The 12,834-nt window shown below is 41.5% G+C and overlaps 1 long non-coding RNA gene across 1 annotated transcript in view; it reads left to right on the top strand.

Moving 5' to 3' along the window:
* Positions 1-12,197, top strand: part of Gm46517 — a 19,642-nt gene extending 7,445 nt beyond the window's left edge. The window contains exons 2-3 of the long non-coding RNA XR_001781699.1: positions 8,107-8,241; positions 12,166-12,197. This is a non-coding gene — a long non-coding RNA (predicted gene, 46517). The remainder of the gene's footprint in view (positions 1-8,106; positions 8,242-12,165) is intronic.
* Positions 12,198-12,834: the final 637 nt, after the last annotated feature.

Here is a 12,834-nt window from a genome sequence, read left to right on the forward strand (position 1 = left end):
CATGTTCTATCACCCATTTCAGGAAGCGTGTGACTATGATTATCAAAGAAACAAACACAACATCCCAAACCAAACGGGAAAAGGTAGCCATATCAGCATTACTTCTTAGATGTTCCACCATTATAGAGACAAGATTCAGTCTGGTGTTTTATTTTTTTCTCCCCTCTAGGAGTCTATGTCCCACTCCTATAATAACAATTTATCAGTGAAGATTTGCAAGGCTCTGGAGTGAAAAGTGAGAGGTTTGGTTGGGAAGTAAGGTGACCAGAGAGGACAGAATTAGCAGCAAACAAGCTCAGGTTTATTGGTGCAGCTCTGGTATGAGTTTTATTGGTCCCAGGGTACAGGGACTGGATAGACATGCCTGGGACTCAAGATAGCTGGTTCTTATAGGGTAACATATCAGGCAAGAGATGGCTCTTTTCCATATGATACTGGTTCTGGTGGCTGGTGGAGGTGGTGGGGGATGTTGGGGTATGGGGAGTTCATCATTGGGAACTCAGTTTTGGTACCATCCAGATAAAGGGCTTTACAGTGCAGGTAGGGCTATAGCAAGCAGGAGAACTGGTATTCCCAGGCCTAAACATGCTGGTCTTTGTTCTGGTCCCAGCCTAGCAAAAAAGCATCATTGTTGTAAAGCATCACTGCTTTTAGAGGGCAGAACTAGCAAATTTAAAAGACAGGAGCAGGTATTGATTTGTGTATGGAATGAAGAGGACTCAGTACCCTTAGAACTCTGTGGAAATATTTTCTGATGTTATTGCATCCATAAAAGTGATGCTCTTCACATTGGTAAGGTTTCAAGCAGGACTGTCAGTCTGTAGAAAGCAGGGAAGACACATGTGGCCACATGTTGACTAAATGGTTTTCTTCCTTTCTTTCTATGGTTAACTCTGTGTTCTTGGTTATACCTGTGAAGATGGCCATATTTTCATGGCCACCCCAAAGCCTGTGGCTTGTCCAATCTTGGCTAAATTTGTACACAGGTATGTATATGTTTTGGAAGATTTTTATGTCTTAGTGGTAATTGCTGTAATCTGGTATTATTGCTAGGGATGTGGCAGGGTTTGAGAACTCGTCATCCTGGGCATCTCTTTGACTCTTTACATAAGAATAAAACTATTTTGAGTTGTGTTTCCAATAAAGCATCTCTGATAAAAATGCCACACACGATGCCTACTAGGGTTTATTCTGCGTACAAAGCAATGACTATGATTGTCTGGGTTGAGAATCATGTTCTGTCTCAGGAAAAGGTTTCCATAGTCAATGAATGGAAATGCTATGTTCAGTGACAGCAGGCAAGCAATGTGTTTTCCATCTTTGGTGTATGTAGGGGACACGTGGCTCTTTATTTTGTGCCAATGTTCCTGAAATGGTACAGGGCAACATTCTGTTAAACACGTAGACCATAAAAACTTAAGGTCTAATCTCAAGTCCAGGAATACTTTCATACTTTCCTGTTTTTGATGTGATGGAATTTTGAATATACATATGTGTTTCTGTTGTTGTTTAGACTAATGATGCTGTTGGAAAAAAAAATCAAAGAACAAACTAGACAAAACCGTGGTAATAGTCAGCCAATAGTTGTCACTACCTACAACAGGATGATGTCTGTTTTTCAGAACACACACACAATCTCACTTGCTCCATTCTACAGTTCTCCATCTGTAAAACCAAATGGAGAATGCTTTTGAAACTCCATTGCAGCATAATGAGGAAAATGACCAACCACAAAACACCATGTTAGTGTTACTTTTTTTTTTATGCATTAACACATGTCTCAGAAAATGATTTTCATGATTTGGGGTCATTTTCCTTTGACCCATAGAGCTACTGACAATGAATCGCCATCTTTGAACTCTATCTGGATAAAAGCGTCCATCTTCCTATATCCTTCTTCATGCAGCTGATCTGCAGGCAAACGCTAATGAATTAATAGGGGCTCTTTTCTGACATTCCGCTCCACAGGAGTCCTGTAAGAATTCATCAGCTCTAAAAACTCTCTTTTGCCAGAGGGAGAGAAAGACAGAACACACTTATTTCTGTAGGAACTACTTTAATCTTCTCCCATGTTTGCGGCTCACTAGATGGTTGTCTGAGAGTGACAGTGTGTGGATACTTTAGTTACCGCCAGGTGAGACCTAATCTCATTCCATCAGGACCGCAGGGACTACTTGGCAGTGTTGCTCAAATCCCTTCTTGGTTCACTTGTATCTGTTAAACTGAGGCCGGGAGATTACAGTTAAGCCCAGCAATGCATGCTGCTCTAATGGTGGTCATTAACTGCCTTTTCCAGATGGTCCTGACTCTCCCTGACAGATATTAAGCCTAAATTGTTCATCTCCACCACTTCTTGTAGACTGCCCAATATGTTTGCTGTGGTCCATTTTCAGCAGAATGACATTAAGCAGATCTGATGCTAACATTCTGGCAGTAGCCCCGATGAGAAAGCTGGCAGATCTGGGGAGGGCTGTGGAGGAAGCGGCAAATGAATAAGTTACACCCGAAAGCACCGAGCTCTGAGGGCAGGCAGCTATTCTAGTAACTTGTCAAATACAGGTAGGAATTCCAGTTTAGTGCTCGGTTCCCGCTGGCCTCTGGAAGATTAGCAGGGCAGCAACTGACACCTCAAACTACTTCCCTTTAAGTCATGGAAACAGCAAGCAAGCAACAACAACAAAAAAAAGAGACCACACCAACCTCACAGCTGCCTGAAGGTCATCCATGCGAATGTCAATCACGCAGAGATCAGTGGGCTTCCAGAGACAGGCATCACAAGAGACTTACAACTCACTCACACGCTGCTTTAAAGGTGCATTCTCCCTTTAAAGTTCTGTGCTAATGGCCACTTGATCTCTCAGCTCCCTTTGCTACACTTTTCTCCCAGCTAAGCCGTCCACCTAGTTAATGCCAGTCTTGATTTTCTGGCTTTGGTAACTAGAAATGCCAAAGCCAGAAGCATTTTTTTTTAAACCTTTCCCTTTGAAAGAAGAGAGAGACCCGAGGATGCTGAGCAGTGACTCATTGAGATGCTCAGCCGGGTTTAAAATGGGGTTGCTTGTCTCTCTATATGATTTAGTGTCAGGTAGGTGCAAGGAATTGGGTTTTTTTTTTTTTTTTTTTTTTTTTTTTGATATTGGGAACCCAAGAAACTGCACTCTGATTTGTGACATCAATCAATTTACACTGAGGGCCAGGAGGAGATAGTTCAGCGGGTAAAGTGCTTCCTGGGCAAGCATGAGGTTCTGGGTCGAGTCCCCAGAATTCTTGTGAAAGCCAGCTGAGGTGATCTGTCTCATGCTTGCAATCCCAGAACTGGAAAGGCTGCGACAGGAGGATCTTGGTGCTTGCTGCTATGCCACGTCAGTCTAGAGGAATCAGTGAGGTCCAGGTTTGGTGACAGAGAAAAAAAATGTGATGGAAAGTAATTGAGGAATACTTCCATGTATATGGGAACACACACTTGCACCAGTGTACACACCCAAATAAGTAAAAATACACACACACACAGTGATTACATTGACCTTACTAGACTTAGTAGTCAAATATATTTTATTCTCTTGACACTACCATGGTTGCATCATTTCTAGAGAGGCTGCACCTTCTCCAGAGTCAGTTTATGGCCGTCAGTTATAACGATGTTCAGTTCAAATCAAGGTATCTCCTTGCGAAAAGATAGGTCACAGAATGCAAAATGGAAAATGGGAGACTCATTTTAACAACCCTGAGCCCCCTAGTGGGTTAGGAGCACAGACAAGGCACTGTGGTCTGGGTAAGAGAATAGCTGCTGAATGATGCTTCTCTGGTGGTCCTCCGTAACAACGCGTGTAACTTGTATATCTCCAGATCTCTAGAGCTTACAATATACATATTTATTTTCCTGTGGAAACAGAGCTACTGCAAAAAAAAATATTTCAGCCACTCCAGCTATGTGAGATAACAATGTTTTGCTTTGCTTTAGAAATAATTTAGGTATGTTTTCATACATTGGAAATGGACCTTCCACATTGAGAAAGAATTATAATTTGAGAGGAAGCAAATTAATTTTTACCTAAGGTTTCTAGTGCTCCATTCTCTTTCGCCCTTTGATTGTAGTGGTGTTCGGAAAGAGAAAGCCCTGTGAGCATGCTTCAAGCCCCTGGAATGATCCTCCTTTTCCTGCACTTCAAAGTAGAGAAATTGTTCCATTCCACTTTCCTACTTCAAACCTTCCTGTCTGGTAGTCGGGCTTTGAACTCCGGGTGAGAATAGAATTAGGCTTCGGGTACTTTGGGGGAGGTTTATAAAATAAGCAATGAACGTTTCTCTGTAAAGACTTTTTGTTGCCATTCCAGATGATATGCCTGGTGGGCTATAATAAGCATGCTTTAAAAAAAATGGTCTCTCTTGGATCTCTACTGTCCCACTTTCTGGTTTTGAACAGCTGCCCAGGAAACTATTATCTGTGAAGCTGGATCTGGTCTGTGTGAAGACGGACATGGGACAAGGTTTTCCAAAGGTAGATTAGAATTGAAGAAGAGAAAAGTAAAGAGACACTCTAGGGCATTTTCTTTGAAATCTTCGTAAATTCACCTCAGCACTTAGTGAATGCCATGTTCTTTCGTGGTGGAAATACACACTTGCTTCTGTCCATCCCACTCCCTCTTTCCAGCAGCCTGAGATGCTCTCTCATGATCCTTGACAATCAACTTCGAGGTGTATGTCAAATAGTCACGGAAAAACTCACCAAATTCAGAGTGTGTGGGGGAGACACAGGGTAAGAAGGACTTTCATAACCCTTTCTTGGAGCTTTAGACTTCCTGAACGTGGCTTCTGAGCATTCATGAAAACAACAAGTTCAAAAGTAAGCATCTATCTATCTATCTATCTATCTATCTATCTATCTATCTATCTATCTATCTATCTCCTTACCCATATCCGTTGCAAGTATTTTCCTTGATGCTATGCCTCCCTGTCTGGTGCTTAAGAATATTTCTCTTTTCTGGGAAAACTTGTTCTTGAAAATTTACCAATTAGCTCAGGGCTTGGTATGAAGCAAGTATTCACCACATTTTAGCACAGGAATGGAAACTTAGAATTGATTTGTTTCGTGAATTTTTCTCCTTTCCTTAGTACATAGAGAGTCATGGGCCTGTACAACAATTTGTTATCTACCATTTATTTATAAGTCTCTCTCTCTCTCTCTCTCTCTCTCTCTCTCTCTCTCTCACACACACACACACACACATACACACACACACACACACACACACACACACACACACACACAGAGCATAGCTGACAGCTATTTTAATGTGTCTGAACTTGGGTGTACTTCAAGATACAGTGAATAGCAACATTTTGCAGCATATTTTTTATTAGATATTTTCTTCATTTACATTTCAAATGCTATCCTGAAAGTCCCCTATACCCTCCCCCTGCCTTGCTCCGCAACCCACCTACTTCCTGGCCCTGGCATTCCCCTGTACTGGGGCATATAATCTTCGCAAGACCAAGGGCCTCTCCTCCCAATGATGACAGGACCCTGATATAGCTATCTCTTGTGAGGTTATGCCAGTGCCTGGCAAATACAGAAGAGGATGCTCACAGTCATCTATAGGATGTAACACAGGGTCCCCAATGGAGGAGCAAGAGAAAGCACCCAAGGAACTGAAGGGGTCTGCAACCCTATAGGAGGAACAACAATATGAACTAACCAGTACTCCCAGAGCTCGTGTCTCTAGCTGCATATGTAGCAGAAGATGGCCTAGTAGGCAGCACCTGTTTTTTTTTAAGTATAAAATGCACTTTTTAAAAAAAAATTAGGTATTTTCTTCATTTACATTTCAAATGCTATCCCAAAAGTCCCCCATACCCTCCCCCCAACTCCCCCGCCACTCCCACTTCTTGGCCCTGGCATTCCCCTGTACTGAGACATATAGTTTGCAAGACCAAGGGGCCTCTCTTTCCACTGATGGCCGACTAGATATGCAGCTAGAGATACGAGCTCTGGGGGTACTGGTTAGTTCATATTGTTGTTCCACGTATAGGGTTGCAGACCCCTTTAGATCCTTGGGTACTTTCTCTAGCTCCTCCATTGGGGGCCCAAGCAGGGGCAGCACCTGTTCTTATGCATTGCTATTGTTAAGTCCAGACAAGCTTATGCTACCACAATGAACTCATTACCGAATTTGGTGGCTATAGATTATTAAAGTATATTTCTCATACGCAGAACGTCAGTATCTGCTGGGAGTAGTTCTCAGACTAGGATGGATTTTGGGATGTAGCTTTTGTATATCTAGTTTAAGGAAATTCCCCCTAGAGTTCTGATTCACGGGAAAGGAGAAATAAAGGATGGGTGGGTGACATTTTCTCTAAAGCCCACTGGCCAGCGCTGCTCTTGGGATCGCCATCTACTTTTGTGGAGCATTTGGGAAGACATGTGTGAATATCATTGTTGAGTAAACTGTAACAATCTCTACCACAGAGCAAAAGATAATAGAATGGAAAGAAGATGTTATTATGGGATGGCAGATGTGTGGGGAGGAAACATTATGGTAAAAAAGAGATTCATGATAAATTTGACTTAAATATAGAATGTAGATATTAAAAGAGATGAATCCAGTCATTTTTTGGCCTAAAATATGATTAAACTATAGCATATTTCTAGAATATTTTATAATTTCTCTATAACTTTCATATTCACATTCTATTTACTCTATTTAAGTTTTGGAAAAATAATGCAGTATAATGAAAACTCAATTATTTAGTTTAGTTCAGAATTCTCATTAAAATCTCTGCAGGGGCTCATGGTTACTAATCAAAGACTATTAGAACAGTTTAAAAGATGTTAGTGGCTGAAAATTCAGAAAAAAATAGTCATTTTTGTGAAAGACTAGATTAGTCAGGGATAGTTCTAGATCTTTTGCATAAATAGGATGAATGTGCCCTTTTCTTAGACACAGAGGGAGCCTGCCGGTGTCTTTGTGGAGCCTTGATTTCATTTCACGGATCAAGCTGTTTACGATTTATCTGCCTGAACTAGAACATTCTTACAATGGTAGCAGATGATGTCACATCATGCTTACACTGTGTCTCTCAGCTCTGGAAAGAATTCCGTATGTACTATTTACCTTGAGACTTTAAGCTACTTCTTTAAATCTCATCTTGCATATAAAATAATGGAGGTATATTGACTTCCGACTAGTAAGACAAATTGTTAGCATTAGTGCAGAGGGAAACCTGTCAGCGCTCTTCTTTCTCTATCATGTATCCACTGCTTCCACTAGATTTTTGATGTTGAAAAAATTCAAACTGTGCACCGGTTAAAATTATTATTGAAGATTCACAGGAAAAACCGACTTCCTGAGGATCAAAAGTTGCACTCAGACAAATATACCTTTGAGTTGTTGGCCTTATGAAAGTCATACGGCACAGCAGCCATTCGATGGAGGGAAAGTGGTAGATTCCAATTCTTCCTTAAACGGAGGCTTTCTTTACCCTCTACTTTTAGAAAACAGATTATAAAATTGGTATTGTGCCTGACTTGTGAATCTCATGACAAAAATCTGTCTGATTAGAGAAAGCACTTTTCAGTCATTATCTATATATAGATCAAGTGTAATACGTTTAGCAGAACACTGGCCTTCAACATCCTTTGGAGGGGAAAACAGAGTTTGCGTTCTCTCAGAGATGTTACCAAATGTTTAGCAATTCCTACCATGTAAAAACAACAGCCATAAGGATTGAGGAGACCTTTGTGTCCTGAAAGGTAGGTATGGGTTATCTGTGTCATGGGATTCCAAGAAGAACAGTTGTCTTAGTCCTGCCTGAGATCAGGAAAACAATATTTCAATTGTTATATAACTCAGTGACGATAAATGTTCAAAGTGGTTTTTTGTTTGTTTGTTTGTTTTGTTGTTGTTGTTTTATCACCCAGCTATGAGGCCATTTGGAAAACCAAACAGAACTTCTATTAATAAAAAAAGGTGTCTTAGAGAAATCCTTAAATTCTAGTGTCCATCAGAGTCACCAGGAAGTCTTGCGAAAGCAGATGGCTGGACGCTGCCCTAGTTTTTCTGATTTGGCAGATCTGCCCCAGGTCCTCAGGATTTGCATTTCTAACAGGTTTCCAGACGATGCAGACACCTGGGTCCAGGACTGCATTCCAAGAAGCACAGGCTTGGAGTGCACGTCTGAGATTTACATGGGAGGGACCTTTCCCCATGCCTTCGACATCTGCCCTCAGAGAACATCCTAAAGGTAATTAGTATTTATTACAAAGGTATTCTGTATGCTGCTGAGCGAATAAGCAATTTAATTAATTTAGACCATTGGTTATAGTAATTTTATGAATCTGCTATTACTTTATGTCTACAATGAATATATATAAGCTATAGAAAGATTCATTTATTGAAAAAAAAACAGTCAGAAGAATTTACTAGGTTTGCTGGCTTTGTATCCTGACTTTATTTTTAGGGGAGCTGATTGAAAATAATTCCACTTAAAAATAGAGAAGAGCTCACTTGGATATTTATAACCTGACAGGTTAAAACTAGCACAACATTTGAATAAGAAACTGTAAGTCTTAAAATCTACACAAGCAATTTCTCAAAACCCAATGAATCAATTCACAAGAAATTTCATTTAAGAAACCTGCCATTCTGGACAGAAACCTTCAACAACACAGAGCTGTTCCTAGAAGGGTTAAAATGCTAAGTGATCTGAAAAATGAAAACAAAAATTTAACTCAAGAAGAGGAAAGCCATGTCTTCCCGATTTCAACCTGCAAAATCTTTAGTGCTTCCTGGCGTCAACTGGAAGCAGATGGAGGAGAGATAAGAAACCATCTTGGCCCGACTTTGTCTGCTGCGTTTAACACCTCAGATGCTCCTGTGTGCCGGGCCCAAGTCGAGGGATCCAAAGAGAAGAGGGTCCACCCATCCGCATTCTAGGCTTGGGATTCAGTTGCATAAAGGAGTGGGCATTTGTGCTTCTGGGTTCTGGTCTCCTAATCCCATAAAGCTCTATGGAATTTACTGAGTGCCTTTGGGGCATTGTTTTGAAGATGGGAAGGTGAGTCCTGGAGAGCTTTAGAGGGTGGTATTAGAAAGGCCTGGTGACTATAACGATGGGGTCTTCATTACTGCTCTGTTGCTGTGAAGAGATACTATGACCAAGGCGATGTATAAAGGAAAGCATTTAGTTGGGGGCTTGTCCAAGGTCTCAAAAGGACCATCTATGATCATCCTGGTAGAAACCATGGTGATAGGCAGATAGGCACGGTTCTGAAGGGGCTGCTGAGAGCTCATGGCTAATCCACAAGTGGCAGGCAGAGTGGGGGTGAGATGAGATTGGGTCTTGAGGTCTCAAAACACCAGTGACACACCTCCTCCAACAATGCCACACCTCCTAATACTTACTAAACAGTCCACCGAATGAGAAACAACATTCAAATATATGAACCCCTTGAGCCCATCATACCACCAAACGTGAGATACCCCAGAAAAGATAATCTAGAGAGGAAAGAAGGGAGAGTATTTACATCTTCTGCTATTGATAGGGAATTTATAAGTGTCATTTGACTATTAATACCCCCGTGAGCTGGCTACAGCATAACACGTGACACAGGATGGCAGTGAGGCTGTCTGTAAGGACAGAGGAGGTAACATGATAGATCTGAGAGGGAAGAGTTCCAGGCCACTGGACTTCGGAGGCACTGCCAACCCAGCATCTCAGGAAAAGGTAACTGTGACGTGGCTCAAGGAAGAGTAATCCAGGAGTCAGAAGGTGCATGGGTGAGATCCTGAACTGTGAGGGATTTTAAAGATAGATTCTTAAACCTGGCAAAGGATCCACTCCACTATTTCTACTGTTATGTGGATTTCTTGGAAACTCTCCTTCTGTCATCCCTCTGCCTCTGCCTTATGTTTTGTATCAACACACCGGGATCCTTAATTATTCCCAAGACTGAAACCGAAATGATGTCTCCATCTGCTTCTGCTTGGAACTAAGCCTCCTAGAAGCCAGCAAGAGCTCTCTTCTCCCCTGTCCCAGTTGGCGTTGGATGTGGCTGTTTTCGGACAGGCTTTTAAAGGTTTCTCTGCCTTCTCACAAAATCCCATTCTTAGGTCGTGGCTGCTGCAGAGGGCTAAGCCTAGGTAGCGTGGTTAGTTTTTAGGGCAAACTGGACAGGGTTATAAAACAGGTAAGTGAGTGCTTCTTAATTAGCTATTTCCTTCCCTTGTCCTTTCCTGCCTTTGACCCGCTTAAACATAAGTGCTTCTTTGCTTCTTGGTCCTTATTATCTCACTCATTACGTGTAACTGTGCCCCATGGAACAAAACTCACTGGCATGTTTTGTGGGAACATCTCCCTTAAAATATTAACCTCCCTATTCAAGATGGCTTTTATGGAAAGCAGTTTCATAATACTGATCTTAAAATTGGATGTAGCCATTATATGTAGCATGGATTTTGCTTAAGTGTGTAAGTCATTTCTGTAAATAGCTGGATATTCAGCTATATATGGAAGAATATTCAGCAGTTTGTCCTGGGGGAGGGGAGTAAATAATGAGATTTTGTCACTTATTGGCAAGGTACACATACTTCTCAATTACCTGTGCTAATGGGAACAACACGAACAAGGGTCATGGAGAGACTCGAGGAGTCCATGGGGGAAGTTCAAATTTGTTCTTTTTGATTCTTGTCATTGAGGGCAAACATTTTCAGCAGAGTGAAGTTTTAGATTGTTTGTAGATTTCAATCATAAAGCCATTCCCATTCCTATTTCCCCTCAATGACTGAAAGTTGACTGTTTAAAATAAACAGATAAGGAGCTGCTATACTTACATGATAAAGATGCTTTAATCACACTGTCTATGAATATATAATGATCAAGCAACGGCCCAAGTTTTTCTTCCACTGAGTTGGATAATTGTTGATGTTTTGTGTACAAGGCAAATCAAACACGTTCATGGAAATTACTAGTGTATTTATTCGAGAAAAATCTGTGATGTTGTCCAGAACCAAAATGGACTGAATTTGTCACTGTCTCTCAGACACTTGTGACAAACCAGAATCTCATCAGCAGTAGTCCAAAATAGTAGGTATTTACCAATAGATGCCATTTTCCCAGTTTATGTTAAGAGTTTCCAGTAATATTTCAAAATCCAGATAAAGCCCCTGTGTGCTGCTATGCTCTTACTTTTTATACATTATATTGTAATGGTGTCTCAGTTGATTTTTCATCATAAAGAAGATCTCAAGGTAGGCTACTTAACAAAGGAAGCAGTTCTACATAGGTCACTGCACACTTATTTGTGGAGGATGGTCCAGAGGAGTCTGAGTAGCATAGAGCCGACTCTGATGGAGAAATACTTGGATAATATCACTTTATGGTAGTGTGTGTATGTGTGCTCGTGCGTGTGCGTGTGCTCGCGCATGCTCGAGCGCACGTGAGCACTCATATATCTATGTCCCACTGTCATGAAGTTGCTGATATAATCATGGGAGGTTGACTCTAATAATCCTATCTAATGTTAGCCAGGTTCTAGCAGATGCATTTTGAACATACAAACAGATTGAATTTTCAAAATCTTAGTGCTAATAACATATGTTTCTAAGGCCTGAACTCCTGTGTGAGTTTGGGCTAGGGGGCAGACTATATTTAAACCACTGCAATTGGTTAGCATAAGTACTTTTTGGGTGTGAGCCATGGAAATCTTTTAGAAATTAGCAATTTAAAATGAGTCCATAGCTTTAAAACCAAAAGACAGACGTGATATCACATCTGCTGGCTCTGCCATTCATCTTCAACTAAACTCTAAGGAAATGTGGCTACTTTAGAGACAGAATTGCTTTTAGTCTCAAGGGTAGAGGTTCAAAGACTTTCCTTCATGCAACATGGCCAGAAGGTAGCCTCACACAACTTTAAAATTTAGAAGCCTTGATGCCTTTCTCACAGAATTCCAAGTCCGAAGACGCCTAGCTCATATCTCTTTCCTCCCTCTGGCGGTTGATCTGTAATTAGGTAACCCCTACCACACACCCACACTCACACACACCCACACATACCCCTGCAGCTAATGTCACTTCCCAAACTTCTCTTCCTATAATCCTAGCAAGATGTCTCATTTGCTGCATTTTTTTTTTTGCCAGCTACATCAATAATTGTTTTCTTTTCCAGGCTAGGATGGAAAGCAAAATCAATAAAGCCCCGATTCCTTTGGGTAGACCACCACTCTCTAGTGCTTTGAGTAAGTTTTATTTTTATTTTATTTTTTTCCTTTTTTTATAGGTATTTATTTCATTTACATTTCCAATGCTATCCCAAAGGTCTCCCACAAGCTCCCCCACCCACTCCCCCACTCCCCACTCCCACTTCTTGGCCCTGGCATTCCCCTGTACTGAGGCATATAAAGTTTGCCTGTCTAATGGGCCTCTCTTTCCAGTGATGGCCGACTAGGCCATCTTCCGATACATATGCAGCTAGAGACACGAGCTCCGGGGGTACTGGTTAGTTCATAATGTTGTTCCACCTATAGGGTTGCAGATCCCTTTAGCTCCTTGGGTACTTTCTCTAGCTCCTCCATTGGGGGCCCTGTGATCCATCCAATAGCTGACTGTGAGCATCCACTTCTGTGTTTGCTAGGCCCTGGCATAGTCTCACAAGAGACAGCTATATCTGGGTCCTTTCAGCAAAATCTTGCTAGTGTATGCAATGGTGTCAGCGTTTGGAGGCTGATTATGGGATGGATCCCCGGATATGGCAGTCTCTAGATGGTCCATCCTTTCGTCTCAGCTCCAAACTTTGTCTCTGTAACTCCTTCCATGGGTGTTTTGTTCCCAATTGAGT

This window comes from Mus musculus, chromosome 15 (assembly GCF_000001635.26).
Source record: "Mus musculus strain C57BL/6J chromosome 15, GRCm38.p6 C57BL/6J".
Taxonomy (NCBI): domain Eukaryota; kingdom Metazoa; phylum Chordata; class Mammalia; order Rodentia; family Muridae; genus Mus; species Mus musculus.